We start from the raw sequence: 25,181 nt of genomic DNA on the forward strand, positions 1-25,181 counted from the left end.
CCAAAAAGAGAGTTGATGTTCTAGGCGGCACAGTTCAAGAGGCAATAGATTCCAAAGTCGGGGGCCCCCACCAGGCCCTCTGGATGCTGGGCATCTTAAAAAGATGAGCAAATGATGAACAGAGCAATCTCTCTGGAAGATAAGAAATGGCCAGACAACAAAGCAGGGTGGTACCCTTGTTATTGACAGCCCTATGAAGCAGGCAGAGTTAAAAACTGAACATGGCGTGCCACTGGAAGCCAGTGTAGATCACATAAGGCCATGGACACAGGCATGTTTCTGGGGATATTCAGCAACAGACGAGCAGCAGCATTTTGCATAGTCTGTAATATTTTAATTACATAAGAGGGAGAGTTAAAAAACAAGGAATTCCCATAGGCCAGTCGGGCTAGCACCAAGGCCTGTATGACCACTCTTCTGGCCAGGATGGAAAGGAGATGGAGAATTTTCCTTAACATTTGCAGAGTGTTAAAGCAGCTGGCAGTGAGTTTCGTGGCATGTTGACACCTAGACAGCCCAGCAACTAACGAGATACAGAGACTCTTAATTGATTCTTTAGGGCTGGGAAGGCTGCAGATGTAATCTGGCAGGGGTCTAGAGATCAGGTAGTTGAGGTGGTTTCCTAACAGCATGATCTCTGTTTTGTCCTCATTTAACTTCAGCTTGCAGGCGGACATCCAGCAGGCAACTTCCTTTGGACATGCAGGTAGAGGGGACTGACCCAAATGGCCATCCTTGGAGATTGACATCACCAGCTGCATGTCATTGGAAATTATCTCAGCCAGAGGGTTCACATATGTATTAAAAAGGGTAGGGCTCAAGGAGAAGCCCTGAGGCACGCTGCAACAAGATGAAAAGTTGGCTGAGAGAAAGGCCTGGTCCTGAACCTGAAATTAGTGATTCTGCAGAGAGGACGGTAGCAATGACCCCAACACTGGTGATCCTTTGCAGAAGAATGGAATGATCTATGGTGTCAAAAGCCGCACTGAGGTCTAAGAGAATGATGGCAGCCGATTGGCCCTGACCTAAGATGCTTCTTAGTTTCTCAACCACAACGACTAAAGCTGTCTCTGTGCTGTGCAGTGGGCAGAAGCCCATCTGAGTAGGATGTTACAGTGACTGTGAAACGAGAAAAGCAGAGAGGTGCTTGTTGATATACTTCTCCAATAATTTGTGGACCAGAAGAAGCAAACTTGCCCTAAAGTTGCATGGGTTCAGAGGGTCCAGATTGTTTTTTTTAAAAAGTGGCTTCACTATCACATGCTTCCAGTTCTAGGGAACAGAGCCAAGAGTCAGCGAGAGATTAAGAACCTCAGTCGGAACTAGGGCAATCAAGTCGGCTCCTTGCTGCAGAACACACATAGGTACAGGGTCAAGCCTTGATCCTGATTTCATAGCCGTTAGCAAGTCTGTAACTGTACTGACGGAGAGAGGAGGAAAAGTTGGAAGAGTCCAACCTAACAAGGCCACAGAGACATCACTGTCATGTGAGAGGTAGGAATGGTGGGAAATGCTGAGTAAATTTTCATTATTTTGAAAGAAAGCAGCCAGTTTGTTACAATGCTCAGTTGATGCCGTTAGGGAAGGGCTGACTAAGCGGGGGGGACTCAATTATATATTTTTTTAATTTTCAAGATTTTATTTGATGAACTGGCAGAATTGACAATCTTTGAGAAGTAATTAGCAGCTTGAGCATCGAAGTAAAAAAGAGGCGGGACTGGACTTGCAAATTATTATGGTACTAAATATTAGGTCAATAGTATGCCCCTTCACATGGGTCGGGCCTTCCACCAACTGAAATAGTTCCAGGGTGGCCATATCATGTGAAAGAGTTTTTGAGGCATTATTAGATTGATCTTTCATGTGGATGTTGAAATCATCCAATAGGGTGAGGTTAGATCTTGGCATCACAAGATTAGAAATTGCCTCAGGGAGAGAATAATGAAATTCGGTGTAGGGGCAGTTGGCCTATACAACAGAACCCAGTGAAAAGAGAAGGTTGGGTAGGGCGAGAGAGAAAAAGCTAAGCTCTCACAATTAGGGATAGATAGTGGTTGAGTAGAACAGTGTTTCCCAACCTTTTGACTAGAGTGGGCCCCCACTCTATCAATACTGGAACCCGGGGATCCCCATTGAATCGTTATGGGAATCCAGGGACCCCTCACTGAGTCATTACTGAAAGCTGCAGACCTTACCTGTTAATATTATACAATTTTTTAAGCAGTCGTGGACCTGCTGAGGAGACTATGGGGAGCCCCATGGGTCCCAGGACCACAGGTCGGGAACCTCTGAAGTAGAGCATTTAAACAAATCCCTGAATACAATTGTGGATCCACCACCAACTTTGTCCACCCTGTCCAAACTAGACATCGAATAACTGGGGGTGAGTGCAGCAGCAATGTCAGGCCCAGGCCATGTTTCTGTGCCATGTTTCTGTGAGAAATGGGGCATCAGGACTTAGATCAGCCAGGAGGGTGAATATATCAAACTTATGAGTGGGCAAAAGGTTGATAGTTAGCCAAATAGAAACACGAGCTAAACTGTGAGGTGACTGGTAAGGTAGAGGATAGGAACTGGGCTGGATTTGCAGTCCAGCCACAGTTGTTGCAGCATACTGAGGGGGAACTAGGGTTAATGTGATGGAGGCAGGTGGCAGGGGTAGCAGAACGGAGAGCACACAGCTCACTGCGTGAGGAAGTAAACGTACCTGGAGAAAAAGAGGCAGAGTCTCTGGCCCATGGGCCTGGCTGGGCATGGCTAAGCAGACGGGCTTGCCTTTGGCCTGCCTTCGGCACGCCAACAGCATGCCTGCTTCATGTGTCCCCTGCATGTGTCTGCTGCATGTGTGTGCCACGGCCATCATTTAAAAAGTGGTCAGATAAAACACTAGAGCGCGGGAAGGCACAGAAGAGGGAACTAACCACTTCCGGTTGGAGCAACCAAAAACAAATATTAGCAACAAGGTATTTCCCCCCACAAAACCACCAGGTCTAAAAATTTGAAAAGGATTTAAAAAAAAAAGATATAACATATAAAAAAAACAGCATGAGCCAGCCTGAAACAGGTTACACCATTCTCACCTGCAACCGCAGACGATTGCTAACTAAGGGCTGTGCGTCCACACCACGGTCGTCATCTAAAAGGCGGTCAGATAAAACACTAGAACGCAGGATGGCACGGAAGTAAGAAATAACTACTTTCGGTCAGAACAAACAAAAACAAATATTAGCAACAAGGTATTTGCCCGCACAAACCACTAGGATTAAAAATGGGAAAAAGTATTTTTTTAAAATATATCACAAATAAAAAAACACCTGAGGCAGCCTGAAGCAGGTTGCACAGTTCTCACCTGCAACCTCAGCCCAGTGCTAACTAAGGGCTCAGGTAATGAAGAGTCTATATACACGGCCTGGTATATGTGGCAGCCATTTAATACCGATTGTCCTGAAGTGGAAAATCACTGTCCCCATTTCTTACCTGGAACAATCCTAATACAGTCCCAAATATTTTCAATGGTCATGTAACCGCCACAATCCCCAATGCAGAACACAACTATGCCCATTTTCTTTCAACATTACCTAAATAACAATACCAGGTATATGAACTACCCATTTAGCTACATCATCTCCCATGTAAAAAATATGTGTGCACATTTCTTCAACATATATCACTATACTACAATGACAGATATATGTTTCCAGAAGCTAGAAGATGTGTGTAACCGTAGTAAATTCTTCCTCATGAGACTCGACTTGCTCAAGGAGACATTCTTGCTGAATGCAACAGTGTAAACTTGCAACAGGTACAAGGTCGCCTGAACTGGTATAGACAATGGAACTACTGACTGGGTCTGTGAGAGGACCGTGAGAACATGAAATTGTACCTGACATTCTACCCATTGGGGACGTCAATTACAGAAGCCAATAAACTACGTGAGAACTGTTATGAGGTGACAATCTTAATGAGGCGACAATAAACCATTGGATGGAGATTATTGTGCACCAAAACATGCTCAATTGGAAATTAGGGGATTGTACAACAAGATCGATATAATTCTTGAGAACGAGGAGAAATCAGCCATATATTCAGAGCCATTATATGCCCTTTTTTTGCCGTAGCCATTACGTGCCTTTGCTATCGCATTGACACTTTGCCACCCTGTCTTAAAGACTTTGCGGTTTAATTCTTCGAACCATCCTTATCTTTGTTTGCTCGATTCTATACTTTTCCTCTTATGAGGGAAGTGTCCCTTATTACCCGTCTTGCTGAACTTTGCTGAGTTTCCTGGCTGATGGCGAATCAACTGTTGTCCTCAGGACGAAGACTGACTCTGTATGCTGACTCATTACGGAGGGTAACTATATGATGATGAAATTGTAATTATCTGTTTGCCTTTTCTTTCTAGGTACCAACTGCTTCTTTTGATTGAGACCATAGTTAAATGTTTTCGAAATTTGTGTTGCTAAATTGTTTTGCATGAAGCCCAACATGCTAATGCTGATTCGAGGTTAGTTAAGGAATTCGCTAAATGGACACAAATAGACAAATGACGGAATCTATGCTTTGTTAAATAATGCGCTAATGATATTCTGTTAAGTTTCACTCATGTTGACGTCATGCTTTTTCCTAATGTTTATGATCTTTGCTTTGATGAAATCTTATTCGAGTTGCCACATTATAACAGTGCTAATGTGTTTTCTGTTTTTGAGACTAATAAACTTGCTAGTAGAGTGTAGTCAATAGGGAATAAATATCATAAATCTTGCAAAACTTTGTGTGGTTATTCATGACTGAAGGGTCATGGTGTGTTCTGATTCTCATTGATAAATTGAATCGATTTGTTATGGTGAATATCGATGATGTTATTGATCTATTGATTGGTATGTTGATTAATTGCCTCGTCCTAAGGTGTCTTCAATCAGGGTCAAATGATTAATTGGCCTAAAACGAGTCCCAGACGAATTAATTATTTAAGACGGGACGCGTTACCATTATCTCAAGAGGGATAGGTAACATACCATACCTAGGATAAGTAGCAGCCATTTATGTAAATATTATCTATTCTTTTTTTCCTTATCAGGACCATTATAATATAGGGAAAATATTTTCAACAGCTACGTGAAGCCTATAACCCTCTGAGTAAGGAAGCTATTACCAAATCCTTACAAGAATCATGAAAATACAGTGGCAGGTCTATGTAAAAGCTGTTTAATGCTCATCATCTCCCAGGTAGACATCCCGATTCCTGACCTGAAACAATTGCAATACAGCCCTAAATCTATTCAGTGGTCATGTAACCCCTAGTATCCCCAATGCAGAACACAGCTTCCATCAACATTTATTAAATAACAATAAAAGGCATTTGTAATAGCCATTTAACCTACATTATTCCCATATACAAGTAACACTGGTGCATGCTATTGCAATACTTCATCCAATAACCCTCTTTCATAATGTATAATGTGTGCCCAGTACCACTAGAAAAGCAGGATTGCAGCTGTTTGTGACTCAGTGTTAGACCTCACAGCCTTAGGATGGTCTTCCATCAAACAATTTGCCTGTTTCCCTCCAATTTTGAGATATTCATTTTTATTGGCCTTAGGGCTCTGTGTACTTTACCACTGCTAACCAGTATTAAAGTGCTCTAGCTCTCTCCCTATAACATGGTTTGATTGGTATATATCGACTTGCCATATTTAATTTACTTGTAAGTCCCTAGTAAAGTGAACTACATGTGCCCAGGGCATGAAATTAAGGGGCTTATGTACAAGCCCTGTGGTGCAGGGCAGCACAGCAAGTGACCTTGCTGCGATGCTCTGCCCCACAGGCAAAGGGCAGAAATGCACATTATCCACAAGATACAGAGCATTTTTGTCATCTCCCCTGTGCGGGCGCACAATAGGCTGCCTAGCACAGACACAGGCACCCTTGCACCATGGTGCAAGGATGCCTGCGTCACAGAAAGGATTGTTTTAGTGCAGGAAGGGACATCTTCCTGCACAAAAACAATTCATGGAGGCTTTTTCATCTTTCTATGTGTGTTGCTGAATGCAGCACACATAGAAAGAGGAAAAAACGATGAAAAATAAAAATAGTTCTCCTCGTTGCGCCTCCCGTGGTGAGGCAGAAGATTTTGACGCATTGCTAGATTTACAATGCCTTGTAAGTCTGAAAATGTGGCAAAACCCATGGGTGTTGCATGAGAAAACCCACACAATGCCCATGAATGCCTCCCTGATGCAGTGTAAGGTGACACAGCGACTTGTGCTGCATTGCCTCACACAATATCTACAACGCCATGAAAAGTCACGCAAAGTGACTTTGCGTAGTCTTGTAGCTATGGGTCTGCACAATGCGCCGCCAGTGCATCACAAAAAGTGATACACCGGTGCCTTACAGGAGTTGTAAATATGCCTCAAAATGCTACTAGTGGGACTGCAGCACTGCTTGTGCCACCCAAGTTTGCATTTTCCTGCTCTTAGCCCTGTGTGCCTTCATCCTACATTCCAATATATGTTTGGGGAGGCTGAAAGCTGGGCTTTGTGAACTCAGTCTAGACAGCCACATACAAATGGACCTTAGGTGTGACTTGATAGGCCATCCACATCCCGATCGGCCATCCTGGGAAGGATGCGAGGGAGGAACTGGAAACGGCCTCACACTTAAACCTGAATATGCAGTCTTGTCCCCACAAGGATTGCTGTCTGGAGATAGGGCAGGAAGGGAGGACCTCTGTGCACTTTAAAGTCTCTCTTTGAAGTCTCCCCACTTCAAAGTCACCACTGGGTATAAGAACTGGATTTCTGACCCTACTGAGTTAGTACACTTCAGGACCTGTGGATACTCTGCCAGGAAGAAGGACTGCTGTGCTGCTGAAGGACTGTCACTCTGCTGGACTGATGCTCTGGAATAACTACTTTCTTGCTGTGCAAACCTGCTGTCTGCTGCCCTCCTTGCCTGGGTGAGAAGGGCTTTACCCGCATCACCTGAACCCAACATCCTGAGTGATTCCAAGGGCCAACTGACTGGTGTTATGTTTTTTGAAGTCTCAGGACACAAAAGATTCAACCAACCTAACTAGACTCTGCCAGCTGTGAGTCTGACTTGCAAAGTGGTGCCACCCCAGTCCTGGACCCTTGGAGGTATATAGTCAGGGGCTGCTCCAGTAGAACCACCACATCCCTGGGATTGTGTGGACAGAACCGGTGCATCTCCACCACTGTCTGAATAAAACGGATGCATCGATTTTAAAATCAGCACTGTGGTGTTTTCTTTGGTGCATGGCTCCTGCTTCCAAGCTGACAACAGCCTCTGGAATTATGCTGAACTTCCAATCGCAGCCACTGCACTCACTGGAATCAGTGCATCACCTTGACGTCGAGAAGGCTGGCTCCAGCACCCAAACTCCAATACAACTTTGTTCTGATGTTTCACCACCACTGCGTGGGGAACTTTGACCCATCTCCTTGACTGTGTAGGGAAAATTGAAGCATCTCCTCAAAGGCGTGATTCGGAACCACTGCAACACTCCACAGTCAGTCTCAACTTTTGACTTTATCCCAGTCCAGCACAACCAGATAGCTCCTATTGCCACTTTTTGCTTCTAACCGCTTTTCTACAGCTTATTCTCTAAAAATAAATAACTCAAGTTCTACTTATTGGATTTTTGTTGGTTTGGTCTTGTTTTATTTATTAAATAAAGCTCTGATCTTCTAATCAGGCGTGGTATCTTTTGTATGGTGTTTTCACTGTTTTTACTGTTTGAAGTGTTGCACAAACACGTAACACATTTCCCCTTATGTTAAGCCTGACTGCTCTGTGCTAAGCAAGCAGGGGGTGAGCACAGGTTAATTTAAGGTGTATTTGTGACTAGCTCTGACTATAATTGTGGTTCCTGCTTGGACAGGGTGCATTCCTCTGCCAACCATAAGCCCAATTTCGAACACTCCGCAATATAACAGCTACATCAGCATTTAGTCACCAGGAATTTATAATTGTATGAAACATCATATTCTGTAAGATAACTCATCACATTTCATATATAGGTGAACATATCTCCAAATGCACACTGCATGACTGTCTACCAACAAGGCAGTGCTGAATACAACAATTAAAACACATCCTGACATATAAGCAATAAATGCTGAAGGGAGTTAACATTCACTCTGTAGATCTAAGCATTAAACTACACTGCCACTGGTGGACACTTAAAATAATGCAGCCCATCATCTGATCGTCCCAAATGTTCCTTTTAGTATGTTCCCATTTTTACTAAAAAAAGATACTAATTTGGTCTAGGTGCCTAATTGAAGGTACTCTGTTTTACGGCCCCTCTATGGTTTAGATTTCTCTATCCATGTATCATTCATGCATTTCCCACAGGCACTTTGAACATAGTTATATTTATAATTCAGAGTACCGCTAAGACATTCTCTTTCTAGTGGTTTGATCTTCGTTTACCTTGAATGATATGATAGGAAGCAGGAGAAAACAGGTTTGCAAAGAGGCAGCAAATGGAACCCTGCACATATTAATCAAAAGCATCTCTGACATTTTCTTTCCCGGCTACTTAAGAAGCATTCAATGGGCATTGTAAACCAATGCAAATGGATAAAAACAGAGAAATTGAATGAATGAAATGAAGAAAGGGGATTTTGGAATTACAAGTAATTTCTTATGCCATAGTGTGCTCATCAATACCAGCTGCCAAGTACTGGAAATGTTTAAGTGTAATAAAGAAGCAGGGACAGACCCATTGAAGATTCAGAGGGGACAGACAAAAACAGGTTATATTTGCTATAAACGACCTTGACATCTCTTTAAATAAAAACATGTATAAGAAGCAGACGTTGCACATAGGTAGCATAGATGCATCAAGTTTAGAGAACCATTAATCATGTCCTCCACTTGTTGCCAAATTTTTACTGTGAGCAGGACTAGTGTCCATAGGGAATGGGTGCAGCTGCGCCCTCTACCCTTTTTGGACATTGGGTAGAGGCCGCTGGCTAATGTGTACTGGAAGCAAGTTCCCACTAGGCATAGCCGGTCCAGCGATTATCACCAGAAAGAGTATTTTATATGTAGAACTTGCCATGCTCTGTGCTCCTGCCCACTAGTCATAGCAAGTCCTGCGAATTACGGCCATCAGGACATTCTGGATACAAGGCTTACCTGGAGTACATAAGCTATCCATTATGGGGTGCTGGCGCAGGGGTACCATAGACAACCATAATTACAGCATACAGAAGCCTGGTGTAGTATTGTGCTCAATCCACGTTGTTTCAATCATGTTTCATAAAGTTTGTAATATAAAACAAAATGCTTACGATAACCTATTATGGACTTCTGGTGACTCATGACCACTGTCTCATGGTTTCTCATGATCTTGCAAGAACCCCTTATTGGAGTTCTAGAACTAAGGTGTGTGAATTATTAAACTTTGTTCATGTTGTCATATCACCGCTTTTCTAATTCCTGCTGATGAAAGTCCTGTGACACATTAATCCGCACAATAAGCACTGCCCGACAAGCCATCTTCTTCTCCTTACCCCTTGATAGAAGTCCTACGCTTGAGGATTCAGCATCAGTGAAGACTGATCGCCATCCCTGGTAGGACAATGATGGCACGCAGCATGCTCCCAGCACCTTGCAACGGATGAAATGTTCCCATTGCCAAGCACGCTCCTCTTTTGCACTTAAAACATGTCTGTAAAGAAAATCACCAGCCAGGCACTTCACAAAGGCGAGGAGGCCTAAACAACATATGTGAAGTGCTAACCACTTCAAACTTACAAACCATATAATACAGTTGCCAATTGTTTAGTCTCTCTATTTAGAGACATGTAGATATTATGGTGGCATAGAAGTGTAGCAGTGATACTCTTATAAATTTTACTAAATTATTTCACTAACGTCCAAGTTTGTATTAGCTTCATGGGACGCCCAAGTGTTTGAGTTGGTCCAACATTGATGCTTTAGTCTTAAAGTTGAAACTTAAGGGCATATTTCCTAGAATAGTGGCGCAGGGCAATGCAGCAAGTTACCTTTGTGAGATGGCCTGCGCCACAGGAAATTATGAAATGTGGTGCATTCCTCTCCATTCTCCCTGCGCTGGCGTCATTTTGGCAGCTTAGCTCCAACGCAGGCACCCTTGCACTGTGGCGAATGGGTGCATGAGTTGCATGCAGGATTGTTTTTGTGCAGGAAGAGAAAGGTGTTTTCCTCTTTTTATGTGAAAGAAACATGTAAAAAGGAAAAAAGAAAGAGAAATATACTTCTCCTCGTTACGGTCTCCTGCGAGGCGTAGGATTTGAATGCATTCGCAGGTTAACAAGTCCTTCTAAATCTGGGAATGCATCAAAACCAATGGGTGTTGCATGGAAAAACTCCCTGCAACGTCCATGGAATGCTGCCTTGCCTTGCTGTATATCTATGAGGCCATGAAACGCCATAGAAATTGGTTTTGTGTGCCCTCATAGTTATGGGTCTGCAGTCTGCATCAACGGGGAGTAAAAAAAAAGTGACTGCCCATTATTTTTTTATCATGGATTTCTATTTTTGTTCAATTTGTTCATTTCATGATTTCATTATTTTAACTCATTAACTATTATGTAAAATCAGAATCTTTTTTTCTGTTTTGGGATTTTATTGGAGAAGCCTAAAAAAGGAGTTCATTTGTAGCTGCAATGATATGGTGGATAAACATTGTTTTGAAAAGGTCATTTTTACCATGGATATCTTTAAAGTTGCCTTAGTACGTTTTCATTGAGTCATATTTCACTTCGAAATGAGGACAAGACTGAATTAACTTTATTTGGCGGTTCTGGATTGTGTTTCTATTTTCACTCTACAGGCCTTTTTTTAGAATGGAACATTTTATCATTGTGATGCTGGACTGCTGCTGATTTCCTGCAAATTCACATATTTTTGACTACTTATTCTTAGTAGCATTGTAATTCCATGTGTAATGCAATGGCTTGACTGGGCTGTAGGTCTTCATGTTTCTGATTTTTACTTCTTCCTTCAGATTTTTGTTCCTGCATCATAATTTGTTTGCCCTTAGCGAATGCTCTCAAGATTTAATCAGTGTTATTTTAATTTATTCATCTGCATATTCATTTGCCAGGTTTTATTAACATTACCATGAATTTGGGTTTTGATTTTCTAAATCTAAACAAGTTCTGACACTCTTCATGTATGTTGTTTTAATCCTGATTTTGTCTGGAATTCAATCCAGTGTTTGTCAAATTATTGCAGTTGTGGTTTATTCAATGGCAGTTTGTTTTCAAAGTAGGTAGATTTTAGCAGATTACTGAAAACAGCCTGGATGTCATCGGTAGAAAGACTAAGAAACATCTGACTTTTCTTTGTAAAGCAAAGTCAGAGTTCTGACTATTTTGATTGCAGCTTGATCTATTGCACATTCAGTCAAGTGACCTGTTGTGAGGGAGACTGTTTTCATCACTTCCAATGCTTTGCTGTTAAAATTCATTAAAGTTTTGTGATGTTCGCGGTTGGTGACAGTTTTTATTTTTATTTTTTTAACATTATTGTGTATGTTTTGCTTTATGTTTTCGAAATTTGAGATAGTTTTTAAAAAGATAATGCCCTAGCTTATGCAAATAGTAATATTTTGTTTTTGTCATTTTTACAAAGCAGTGGACTTTCATTATTATCTGATATCTGTACACTCAGGGAAGTTGTTGGAACATCTTCAAACCTATTGCAGAATAATGATTCCGCATGCTTGTGGGATCAATCTCATCAGGCTCCCCATTTGATCCCCTTCCCTTGAGAGTGTGGAAAGAGATGAAAGAGGAACTCATTCCTCCCACTCTACTGCTCTGTAACCAATCCCTGGAGAAAGGTACTGTACCACATGTGTGGAAAAAGGCGATTGTCACACTTCGACTGAAAGAGCCTACTGCCGACCCTTTGATATTGAGCAATTACAGGCCAATATCTCTTCTTTCCTCTCCAGTGAAGGTATTGGAGCCTGATATGAGTGGGAAGCTGGTCCAATATCTGGAGGATCACTGTCTCCTGGAATATGAACAATTTGGTTCAGACCAGGGCATGGCACCGAAACAGCTCTACTTGTTGCCATGGAGGAGATATGGATGAGGGTTGATAATGGTCATCCGACATTCTTATTCATGCTTGACATGTCGCGACCTTTTACACGGTCAGTCATAAGATTCTCCTAAACAGATTAGCCTCAATTGGAGTGCAGGGTACAGTGATGAAGTGACTGGAATCCTATCTGCCGGACAGGTGTCAGGCAGTAGGACTGCCCCCTCATTGCTCAGAATTAAAAAAGGGCAGGGAGTTTTTCAGGCTCTGCCCTAAGTCCTATATTATTCAACCTCTCCATGAGTCCACTGAGTTCTGTGATACACGTGTTTTGTGCCTCACTGGTTAACTATGCAGCTGACACTCAGTTGATCCTCTCTATCAAGGGTGGTCAACATGATGAAGTGGTGGCCTTTCAGAAATGTATAATAGACATTGGTAACTACATGAAGAAACCTCCATAAAGATAAGTAGGGACAAAACAGAATTCTTGTGTTGCTCAGCTGCAAAAACTCACATGGAACCTCCCCCAAACTCCTGGCCTTTCCCTACCAAAGAGGAGATTAGCTCGGCTGGTGCCCTCCGTAATCTCGAATTCACATTTGAAGATAAGTTATCCATGGAAATCCACATTTTAAAAGTGTCTGGCACCGGTTTTGCATTATTATGGGGTCACAGGAAAGTGCCCCCACTTCTACCTGCTCATACCAGATCACTTATTGTTTGTAGTCTTACACTCAGTCGGCCGGACTACTGTGACACTTTGCTACTGAGAGCTCCGGAATATTTCATGAACAGACTGCACAGAGTCCAAGTGGGGGCTGCCAAACTTGCTCTAAATAGACCTCACAGATCCTCGGCTTTCAGTGCTTTTAGAGAATTGCAGTGGCTGTCAATTAAGAGGAGGATCACATTTAATGCCATGTGCACCATGAATAAGGCATTACGTGGCAAAGGTCCGGTGCCATTGCAAGGTATGATTAAAGCTTACACCCTGGGGAGACCCCTCCACTCGAATTCAGCAAATTTGATTGGTGTGAATAAATTCCACAAGAAAAGAAAGGGGGGGTTGTGTTTTCACGGTCCAAGCTGCCTTACAGTGAAACAAGTTACCCTCTCTTTCAGATCATCTACGGATCTGCTGAAATTCAGAAAGGCCTTAAAGACCTGGCTTTTTCCTAAATAATTGTCCACAATAGCTCCTGATTCAAGGCCTAGCAGCATGTGTGTCAATCTCTTCTGTTATCAGAGCCAGGATACCATTATGGTGACAGTTTGTGCTTTACAAGTTTTCATACATACATTAAAAATCAACAGGGATTTGTATTTCCTCATATCTTTTGAAATTTTGGGCAGTTTCCAAATGTTCAATAGTGCAAATTCTTTGCTTCATTTGTGTTGTGATGGGAGAAGCCCAAGTAATCAAGTTGGTATATTGGATATTATGGGCCTGATTTGGAGTGTGGAAGACTGATGTCTGTCAGGATGACAGATTATTGCACTCCATCACCCGATGGATATCTTATCCACCACATTTAAAGATATTTGTTGGCCTCCATAGACGTTCATCGGCATTGACAGGAACCGCTATCATGGTGTTTCCTCTCAATGTAGGAAAAAATTGTTGAACAATGTTATAAGACGTGACAGTTGGCCTTCGATTTTTTCCTAAAGTTTTTAGTTTTTCAAAAACAAACTCCCAAAGCATGATTGGGGTCATTTTTATTGTGTTCCTGTCCCTCACTGCCAGGTTTTACTGGGGAAAAAAACCCACATAATGCTGTCCACCCTGCACAAAGTAGACAGTGTTGTGCTTCCTCTGGCAGCCCTGACTTTGCCTGACCATTGGAGAAAGTATTCCATTAATGGAGTTGACAGGGGCTCCATAAACGGAATACTGACTGTCTGCCCAACTCTAAATCGGGCAGACGTACCAAGGGTTAGGCAATCATAGTACTCTGTCATGTTTGCGATGGAGTACCCTGTCCTCCAAACTCTAAATCACTCCCTTTGTCCTTTAGAATTTGGATGGTGACTGTGATAGTTTCCGTCACCTTTAGTTCAGTTATTGTTTTTTAATTTTTATTTTTCCTGTATTAATGATGAACATGGCAAGACTTCTACATATATTATTAATGCTACATATAGTACAGGTTGTATGCTAACATGCTAGCGTGTGCTGGGTGCACTACCCTTTTTCTATATCTTTTATCTGGACCCTATGGACCTTTGTTGAGAGTGGCAAAATGAATTACAATGCTGCAACAATAATCAATTTATTAGCACATTAGGTTCTTGGAGTCAATAACATGAGTATTTATTAGTTTGAATTATTTATTCTCAAAGAGAGTTTACATGTTTTTATTAATCAGAAATATGATGTTACAAAAACACATATGAAGAGTGTCCTGAATCTGTCCCTACTCTATTCGTCTTCATCTTCCAAACTTAGTATGTCTGAATAATGCAGTTCGTAGTCTGAGAAAGTTCAGAATAGAACTTCAATATGTTCTCACAGTTATCAGTCTCATGTGCTTACAACTATCAAACTTATGTTGAAACAGTTTATGAACTTTCTCTAAGACCTAATACAATCTTGCAGCAGAACGAATACCTCTCACTGTTGGCTTTACTCGGTGCTATTTCCCTAATATAGCCAGCTCACTATGACCTATTTCTGAAAGTCTGAGGGCCTCATTTACGAGGCCCTAGTGGCACACTGCACCACTAGAGAGTCATTTTTTTGATGGTTTGGTGGCGCAGTGTGCCACCCCATATATACAAGGCCACGCAAAGATACCTTGCATGGCTTTTCATTGCCTTCCAAATATGGGCCCCTTTCACACATAACACTGTGTGAAAAGGGCTTTCCATCGGTGTTCCTGTGGGTGTTCCCTCGCAACAGCCATAGAACCTCCAGGAAGATGGCACATTCCCAGATTTACAAGTCTGGGAATGCAACAGATTCCTTTGCCACCTCAGGTTTGGCGTAAGAGTGACGCAACAGGGAGAAATATCTTTATTTCTCCCTGTTTTTTCCTCTTTCTATGTGTGCGGCCTCCATTGTGCAAGGGTGCCTGCATTGGGGCATGGCAGCAATTTGTACGTCATTGCAGGAGGAGATGACAGAACTGTGCCAAATCTTGTAGCTACAGTACATTTCTGCCCTTTCTCAGTGGTGCAGGGCTGCGCAGCAAGACGCGTGCTGTGCCACCTTGTGCTACGGGCCTTGTAAATGAGGCCCTAAATCTTTCTGTAATTCATTGATATATGTATTTACCTGTAGCTGTCAGCTTTCAGCAGCAACAGCAACAAGGATTAGTGGCTCAAGCAGCAGAGTTTTCGTCTCTCAGCAGAGCCCCGAATTCTTTTGTCTCAGAATCACCTCATCACACAGCATTGCCCTCACCGCTCTACCACTCTGTGTCGACAACCACTCTCCCTTGGACACTTTTATAATAATTTTGATTGATACAATGTAAAATATTCAGTCATTTAAACAATACATCTTGTTGGACGACAGGGTTTGCTACAATTCTTCAGTTTGACATCCATCTTATGTAACGGTAAGAACAATTTCATATATGAATTTAACACCCACATAGTTCACACCATTCATGAATTGTTAATGTTTCTAGCTCTGAAGCATGGTTACTTTTAGTACGCCTCAGCACATTCCAAAGCAGTTTGGTAGGTGGGTAAAAGTGCAAGTAATGCAGCTTCTATTGTTTTAAAGGGAGATGTCATTGCATAGGTCAAAGAGAGGCTATAACAGAAACAGAGGTATGCCAGCCTAGCACCTTTCGCAAGTCATGCAGCACGGGTTAAGCAAGGTTAAGAGCTTGCTTGTAAATGTTCAAGCAACTGCAGTTTTTGGGCCTAGCAGTTTATTCTTGTTAATGATTCGTACTTATGATTTGTTTTATTCTTACTTTCTATGGAGGCCTTATCAAGTGCTAGGAGCAAGGGTAATGAGTTTGAATTCTACAGCTAATGGTAAGCAGACTAACAAGTTTGCATGGTACAGCAAATATATGTGTGCTTGACTGCCATGTTTTTTCTTCAGCTCTGCTTTTTCTTACAATTCACACTATTCTTACATATAATAAAAGGGAAATTTCAATTGTTCAATGTACTCAGTGTCCATGAGCACATCAGCTGAATTATGGTTGCAAGGAAACATTTCCTTCTGTGTTCTGCTTGTACAAAAAAAAGGAAGAAAAATAGCAGTAGGCTTCTGTGTATAAGTATATTTTGAACAAGAAGCATTGCTCAATATCAACAAGAGCTGATCCCTCCTTTCTCAATTGAACACCATGCATAAGAAAGATGTATGCAATACTACAGTAGGGGGTAATTAAAGACATGGGCCAGTTGCAGTAGGGGATCTTTAAATCTGAAGTTCTCACTGAAGTCCTCAAGGCACAATAGTGTATGCCGGAAGGTTTTACATAGCTTGGTATATTTTAAAAAGCTATCATGGCCATGGTGCTCTACAGCTGGTGATAATATAGGGATGTGTGATAAAATATGGTTGGGCGTTAACTAAACTTTTTCTAATAAGTATACTTGCTGTGTTGTCTATAATCACATTTCCTCTAATGCGCATGATTTGTAGATGAAAAGCATATGCAAATGATAAATAATCATGTAGTTTGAGATAACAATCAGTGTGTGTATGTATTGATTTCTGGGTACAGGGTACACTCCATATATTCCACCTGTATATGAGAGATTAGCAGGCTGGTTTGTCTGACTACAAGCACTCCCACTAATTCAAGAATAACTTCGTAGGGGAGGCGTGAGAAATACATGCCAGTTATGCTTTCCTTCCCAAAAACATCTAGGTTAATTTTGGGACTTAGGAAATGCTCAGGGTATGACCTCAATAATTTGGGGGTAAAACAACATTAGGCACATGGGGGCATATTTATACTCTGTTATCGCTGAATTAGCGTCATTTTTTAAACGCTAATTCAGCGCAAACTTAACTCCATATTAATATTTTGCCGCTAGACATGTCTAGCGCCAAAATATTGGAGTTAAAGTCTTTTTTTGCCTGTGGAAAACTACCTTGCATCAATGAAATGCAAAGTAGGCATTCCTGTACAAAACATGACGATATGGCCTCAGCGCCATATTTATGCCCCTGTGCTAAAATCAAGCATGGGGGATGGAGGCCTTAAATAATGGTACTAAGCTTGCTTAGCGCCATTATTTAATGCGCGGGTCAGGGCAGGTGTTAGGGGACCTGTGGGCCTATTTCCATGGTGGAACACCATGGAATAGGTCCACAGGTGCCCTCCCAAGGCCCCTGGGACACCCCACCCACACCAGATGGACAGCAGAGGATGGGGGACCCCATCCCAGGTAAGGATAGGTGAGTACAGATAAGTATTTTTCTTTATTTTTTGTAGTGCCATGGGGGCCTAACTTGGGCCCCCCTACATGGCACTGAACCCATGGGCCATGCCCAGGGGACATATGTACCCTGGGCATGGCCATTGAGGCGGTGGGCATGACGCCCGTCTTAACTAACACAGGAGTCATGTCCATGGGGTTTAACGTCAGAAAATGACGCTAGTCTGGTTAGAGGAATTATTTTTGCCTCTGCCCATACTAGCGTCATCCTTTGAAGCTAAACCCCTTGTTCCCCCTAAGCCTCCCCCACCCGGTCAGCACCCTTTTTTATGATGCTAGCTGGGCCTTACCGCCGGCTACCATCATCCTATAAATATGACGCCCTGCCGGCATCTTGGGATGGTGCAAGCCGGCGGTATACTTTTTGATGCTAAACTGCGTTAGTGCAGTTTAGCGTCAAAAAGTATAAATCAGGGCCATAGTTTTTGTAGTTCCCTCTACACTTATTCCTGTTTTCCTTTGCTGGCTTATGGCTTCTGGGTGATATGATACTAGCAAACTGTGTCGCAGCTCATGTGGTTTTTCACTTAAGACATGTTGGGGCACATTTACTAACTTTTCTCACATTTTCACTTCATTGAGTGAAAGAGAGAGAGCATAACAGCATCTATTAACATATAGCGCAGTTTTTCTCTCTGCTTGTGCTGCTAGTCTTTAAGCTAAAAAGTTCAAGGATGTGTACCTAATGCAAGCATAGGTTTTAATCTTTTAATTAGGTTTAATAGGCGATGTGTACAAGATGGCGACTGGGCGGTAGCGGACACTTGGAGTTCTGCCATCGGCTTTTCAGTACCGGTAGAGATCGGGCTGCATACATGCCGGTGACTGGTGGCGTGGCTCCCTGACCATTGCAAGAAGGTGGGGTACATTCATATACCGGGGAACAAGCCTCACAACCTCTGCCTAAGACTGCAACGATGCGCTCTGCGGCCTGCCTGGCTCTAAAAAAGCCGCTGCCCAGAGTTGAACTGAGGAGAGGCCTAGTAGCCGAGCGGGATGCTGTGCATGAAGACCCCTAGTGCCATAAGCCCTTGCACTCGCGAGGATAGGAGCCCTTTCTCAAAGCCCTAACCCCACCTAAGAAACACAATTGCTGTGCAACGACGGGGCCCTGTTGTCTGATGGGGTTGTGTGGGATCCTTGGATGACGGACAACCTGCAGCACTGAAGTGGCTTGTACTGGAGCTCCTATTAGAGTGCAGCATGAACTTAGGGGCAGAGAGCAGTGAGGCATCACCTGATTGTTGTCCCCCCTGAAGACAACTGGGGCAGAAGCAGCCCTGAGCCCCCACGGTGGCCTGGCAATCTAAGAGACAATCGACTCCTCATTTGGTGGCGGACTAGCAGAAGGTGGAGGTAACACTGCTGTCTCCACCCCAGCAAAGTGCATTAAGAGTGTCATTCTGACCCTGGCGGGCGGCGGGAGCCGCCCGGCTGGCGGGAACCGCCAAATGGCCGCACCGCCGTCAGAAGATCGCGGATGCCATTCTGGCTTTCCCGCTGGGCCGGCGGGCGACCGCCAAAAGAGCGCCCCCCGGCCCAGCGGGAAAGGCCCTGCAACAAGGAAGCTGGCTCCGAATGGAGCCGGCAGAGTTGCAGGGGTGCGACGGGTGCAGTTGCACCTGTCGCGATTTTCACTGTCTGCTAAGCAGACAGTGAAAATCTTTATGGGGCCCTGTTAGGGGGCCCCTGCACTGCCCATGCCAGTGGCATGGGCAGTGCAGGGGCCCCCGGGGGCCCCACGACACCCGTTCCCGCCATCAGCTGGCGGGAAGGGGGTCGGAATCCCCATGGCAGCGCTGCAAGCAGCGCCGCCATGGAGGATTCCCCCAGCCGGGGGAATTCCGTCTGAAAACCGCCGGACCCGGCTGGGTGAATACTAAATGAAGCACCGCCAGCCTGTTGGCGGTGCTTCAGCCGGCCTCCACCCTGGCGATCATAGACCGCCAGGGTCAGAATGAGGCCCTAAGTGTATACCCTGATATAGGCATGGAGGATGGCATCGTGAGGGGGTACAAAAATGCTGAAGCCTTGAAGAATGTTTTGCCTGGTTGCGGGACACGCCACTCAGTTGCACTATGACCAGTGCTTTGGGTGCGTGCAGAACCAGACAGATCAGACCCCCGGGCCTAGCTAGAGCAGAAACGGAAGAATCACTAGCAAGGGTGCTGGATTTTAGAGCTGTCACTTGGATGCTCTCGCCAGGGATAGGGCTCAGTAGCTGACAGAGCAACTCCTGCTGTAGCTTTGAAGTGGTGGACACATGGATCTTTACGTGCTAAACCCTGGAAGAAACATGGCAGGCCGAAGCACCCATAAGAACGATGCATCCATTAGAGACCTACTTACCAAGCCAGTGGGGAAAAAGGTGGACCAACATGAGGAAACCACATCCCAGGAGCCGCTATCAGCAGATGGCGACGCCACTGGAGTAGTTGGAGATGCTGTGTCCGTCAAGCGTGCCTTTCTGGAAACACTCTTTGGAGCCTTGCGCACAGACATCGCAACGCTTAAACAGGACAGTACAGCAGACATCACGAGCCTCCCAAAAGGGATGACTGAGTTAGGAGATCGGGTGTCTAGTCTTGAACAAACTGGTGACACCCAGGCAGAAGAATTGGATGCCCATCGCCGTGAAATACTGGATCTATGTGACAAAAATGCAGAGTTAAGTTATCATGTGGAAGACCTTCATAATAGGTCCAGGAGGGCCACTATAAGAATTAAGGGGGCCTTGCTCCAGGCTCCTGGAGGGAACCTGGAGGACTATGTCCACAGACTATTCTACCACATTGTCCAGAGCTCGCACCTCAAGATATTGTGCTGGATAGAACCCAAAGGGTAGGGTAACTTACTTCATCTCCTGGACAACCCCAAGACATCTTAACATGCCTCCAATACTATTGTCAAAAAGAAAGAATTATGGCAGCAGTGCGGGATCGCACACACATAGACTTTGAAGGCAATAATATCTGGCTGTATCAAGATCTTTCACCCATCACCTTACTACGTCACCACCAATTGCAACTTGCTACAGAATTTTTGCAAAAGAAAGGTGTGCGATACTGATGGGGTCACCCCTTCTCCTGACCTTCATCTGGGACAATGAGATAGACAGTTTATGCATTTTGGAAGAGGTGCAGGTAATATTGCCTATCACAGATCAACAGGGTGAGGATATACTCCCTGCTCCCGCTCAGAACCCTTCACCTGTCTGCCACCTTCAGGTGCTCTGTGAGGAAAAAGAAGGCAAAATCAGCCAGACCTACTGAAATGGAAAGGCAGAGCGAAAGAGCAGTCCTTCTTCGTCAGCTACAGCCCCACATCTGGGCCTTGGACCATGCCAATAACTAGCAACTGAGCATATGGTAAAAGTGACACTGGGGCCCCAACACTGTTATAAATGGCACACATCACTTCACGAAAAAGGGTAAGTCACTCGGGCTCTATCCCCATCACTCAGGAATGATATGTACTGACCGCGGAGTCTCTTGTTCCTTGGAGACAATGACTGTTCCGCCAGCAGTGTCTTTACACGGACCCCAATCTAGTTGTTTGATGCAGTGCTGGGAGAGACTGCATTGGATGTATTCTTTCCGTTCCTATCTCGCGTTTTTTGCTCCTTCTTACTTTCTACTCTCGTACCTAATTCAAGATGGGAAACAGATGGTGGATATTACATGCCTGCGAGATGGTGGTTAGTCAGCCCAGGATGGCCAGTGGTCTTCTCCACATGGCTAAAAATCCACTTCTTAGTTAGGATGGTACACAGCATTTGCTATAACGTACGGGGCTTAATGCACCAGCAAAACGATTAGCATTCTTATCACTCCTGCGAGAGTCCAAACGTGATATCTGCTTGTTGCAGGAGACACATCCCCTTCAAGTGGACTGGAAGTGCCTGCGATCCAAGTGGTTTGACCAAATGGGCACGGGAAAGAAGGCGGGGTGGCAATTCTCTTGGCCTCCCGCTTTCCTGGAAAATTGGTCCGGACACAGGCTGATATTACTGGTAGACTTTTATCACTTTGTATCACAGTAAAACAATAAACCTTTACGGTCACTACCCTGTACGCACCTAATGAGCACCAAAAAGCCTTTATCCTAGAAGCCCTGGGTCAGGTGATGGCCACCACAGATAAGAACGTCCTGATTGAAGTGGACTTCAATTTAGTGCCCAATACAGGATTAGACAGATCTATGCAATGGGTGGGACACATGGGGGGCATTTTCTATGCAAGGTCTGGAGCAGTTGAATAAATATGGGCTCAGTGATGTCTGGCGTAGCCACCATCCCACAGAGAGGGATTATACCTTATTTTCGGCAGTTCACTAGACATATACGCAAATAGATCTCTATTTAGCGACGCCCTAGTTTCTGACATCTATCACTCACATAGATATAGGGACAGCAGCACTCTCAGATCTCGACCCTCTAAACACTACCATACACCTCCCAGGCCTAGTCCCTCAGTATCGCACCTGATATCTTAATCATAGACTCCTAACTAGCGAAGCGCATGGCACAGAGTTAACAGGAGGATCACTGAGTTTTTGCAATATAATGACCACTCAGACACACCCATCGCTACACTCTGGGACGCTCTGAAATTGGTCATTTGCGGACACTTGATTGCCTTGGAGTCACATCTTAATAGAGAAAGGAGGAATAAAAGGACCCTGCTTGAGAAGCAAGTGAAAGAACTAGAAACAGATCATAAACAGACAGGATCTCATAAGACCTGCCGCCAGCTGACCACAGCGCGCAAACAACTTAAAGCTAGGTGACTTCTGGCGCATCACCTGTAGACCCAAGTCCTCCAGAAGCGGATAAAGTAGAGCTAGAAGGGTCCCGAGGTGAGCTCCTGGTTCAAGATGACCAAATTGCTCACTCTTTTGAAGAATCCTATGCTCATCTCTCTGCAGCTGAACCCCTAGCGGAGGCAGACACTATGCTATAGCTAACGCACACCCCGTTAGAGCATCTACCCCCATCAGAAGCTTTGCGCTTAGACCACGACATCAGTGAAGATGAAATGGTGTCTGCAATTTCCCATTTACAACCCGGTAAGGCACCAGGGCAGATGGCTACACTTCAAAATTCTGTAAATTATTTGCTGACCAATTGGCACCAGTACGTACCCAGCTATACAACTCTTTTAGCACCACAGGCGTCCTTGCAGAGTCTATGAAACTAGGCACCATTATGGTACTGCCCAAGCCTGGTAAGGAACCGGTACATTGCTCCTCCTACTGGCTGATCTCACTGCTAAATGTAGACACCAAGATCTTTGCCACCATGATGGTGAACTGGCTAGCACCCTACATGCAAGGCCTTGTTTGACCCAAATCAAGCGAGGTTCATCCCCGAGCACAACTGTAGTGATAATACGAAGTGCATATGCCACCTGTTAGATAAAACCCAACCCTCCCGGATACCAGCTCTACTCTTTAACAGTGGATGCCGAAAAGGTGTTTGACCGGGTGCTCTGGACCTATTTGCAGTGCTTTGGAAGGCTGGCCTGGGTGAACAGATCCTCAGATGGGTACAATGTAGTTACAGGGACCCCAGGGCAGTGGTTCAGGTGTATGGGCTCTCTTCCTCCCCTTTTACAGTGGCCTGGGGAACCAGACAAGGTTGCCCACTATCCCCGTTACTTTTTGCCTTGTAGATGGAGCCCTTTGCGGAAAGCATTTGCCAGGACTCCAAAATAACAGGCATTCATATGGGGAAAGAGATCACAAGTTAGCTCTCTATGCGAATGATGTCATGTTGGCTCTGACGCACCTCCTTCGGTCTTTACCCCCGTTAATGGAGGAGATTGAAGCCTTCGGGAGGGCCTCTGTTTCAAGGTGAACTTACAAAAATATCAAATTCTGAACCTGACAGTCCTGGCAGTGGATCAGGGTCTTCTACAACAGTGCTTCCCCTTTTCCTGGGCCACGCAGGGAGGAGTATATCTGAGACTTTGCATTCATCCCAGTACAGTTCAAACTGCGGTGTCTAATTATGGCGCCCTACTGTTCAGCGTGCGTTTGGACCTTCACTCTTGGAAGGGCCATGCCCTCTCTTGGCTTGGCTGTATCGCAGCTGTCAGGATGACATAATTACCCAAAATTTTGTACGTCATGCAGACGCTGCCTCTCCTTCCCCAAGAGCTGAACAAATTGCAGCATTATACAGAGGATTACATCTGGGCAGGTAAATAAGCATGCATGTCCAAGAAGCAGACTTACCTGTTGCCATGTGCGGGTGGCCTTGGGATCTCCCACCTTACACATTACTATCAGGCTGCACAGCTGAGGTATCTTGTGGAGTGGACTAGGTCCCTCACTGAAAAACATTGGTACTTCATAGACCAGGCCATCGCAGACATACATATCTGGAAGATACAGTTGTTATCTGAACACTATAGACTGGCAGAAGTCTATATCTCCCCAATTCTTCGAGCCACTATAGGAGCCTGGGACAAGGTACAGATGGGCAGATGCCTCTCTACTCACATTTCTCCCCTCACACCGATTATAGGTAACCCAGACTTCCCTTTCGCTTGTCGGGGATCTAGCCATGCTCTATGACAGCATGTCAATTGTAAAAGGATAGAGGACTTGTTCGACAAATTTGGGCTCATGACTTTTGACCAGATCAAACCCAATATGGCATACCAGAAGCTGCCCGTGGGCAGCATGCAACCATTTGCCACTGGATCAATCAGCCATCCATCTGGCCATCTGCTAGCCGCCTCCTACTACCATTTAAGAAATGGCTTCTGACTAGGGAAGTACGATAAGCACATACGTTCAGACATTTATTCTTTTATCAACACAGTGCATGCCCCACTTAAATCCAATGCACAGCAACATTGGCAGAGGGAGTGTGAGCGTTCCTTTCCATCTAGGGAGTGGTCGGACATCCTTAAATGGGCTAACACATCAGCACGTTGTGCCTCAGGTAAAAAGACCCTTTTAAGGTAGTCCACTATTGGTATTAGACACCAGCACGTATTGCCTGATGGAAGAGTGATGGGACTTCTGGCGGGGCTGTGGTCAGGAGGGGACATTAACGCACCTCCTCTGGTGCTATCTGAAAATTCAACATTATTGGTCGGAAGTCTTGGACTCCATTGATCAAATGCATAACACTGTGATTCCTAGGTTCCCGAGCTACATTCTCTTAGGCCTCCTGGATGTTTTAAACTATCCCTTGAAATCCCTACAAGGGCAGGCAATTACCCTGGCTCTATGCACCATTAAACAGGTCTTGCTAACTCGATTAGGCTCTGACACCAAACCCACACAACTTGATTGGCTGTGAAAGCTTAGGGATTTGCTTGGTATGGTGAAATTGACAGCCACGATCAAACAAAAATTGACACAATTTGATAAAACATGGGGACCATGCCTAAAATATCTCTGACAGGAATTCCTGGAACTTACCTGTCACACCTTCTTAAGAATTCTCCGCAGACCACGCTTTAGCTTAATTCTGTCTGGTGCCATGGGGGAATTTTGGCTTGAGCAACACCACACATTGCACCTCTTTTTCAATACTTTGGCTACCTATTTAGGGGTATAGGTATTTATTTCCTCTCCCATGTTTTTCTAGTCTTTCTATTCTTTCTATCTATCTTAACTCACTGGCCAGTAGTTGTAGGTGAGATGTTCGTATTGTTTCATAAAACGTAATA

The sequence above is a fragment of the Pleurodeles waltl genome, chromosome 2_2 (genome assembly GCF_031143425.1).
Source record: "Pleurodeles waltl isolate 20211129_DDA chromosome 2_2, aPleWal1.hap1.20221129, whole genome shotgun sequence".
Taxonomy (NCBI): Eukaryota; Metazoa; Chordata; class Amphibia; order Caudata; family Salamandridae; genus Pleurodeles; species Pleurodeles waltl.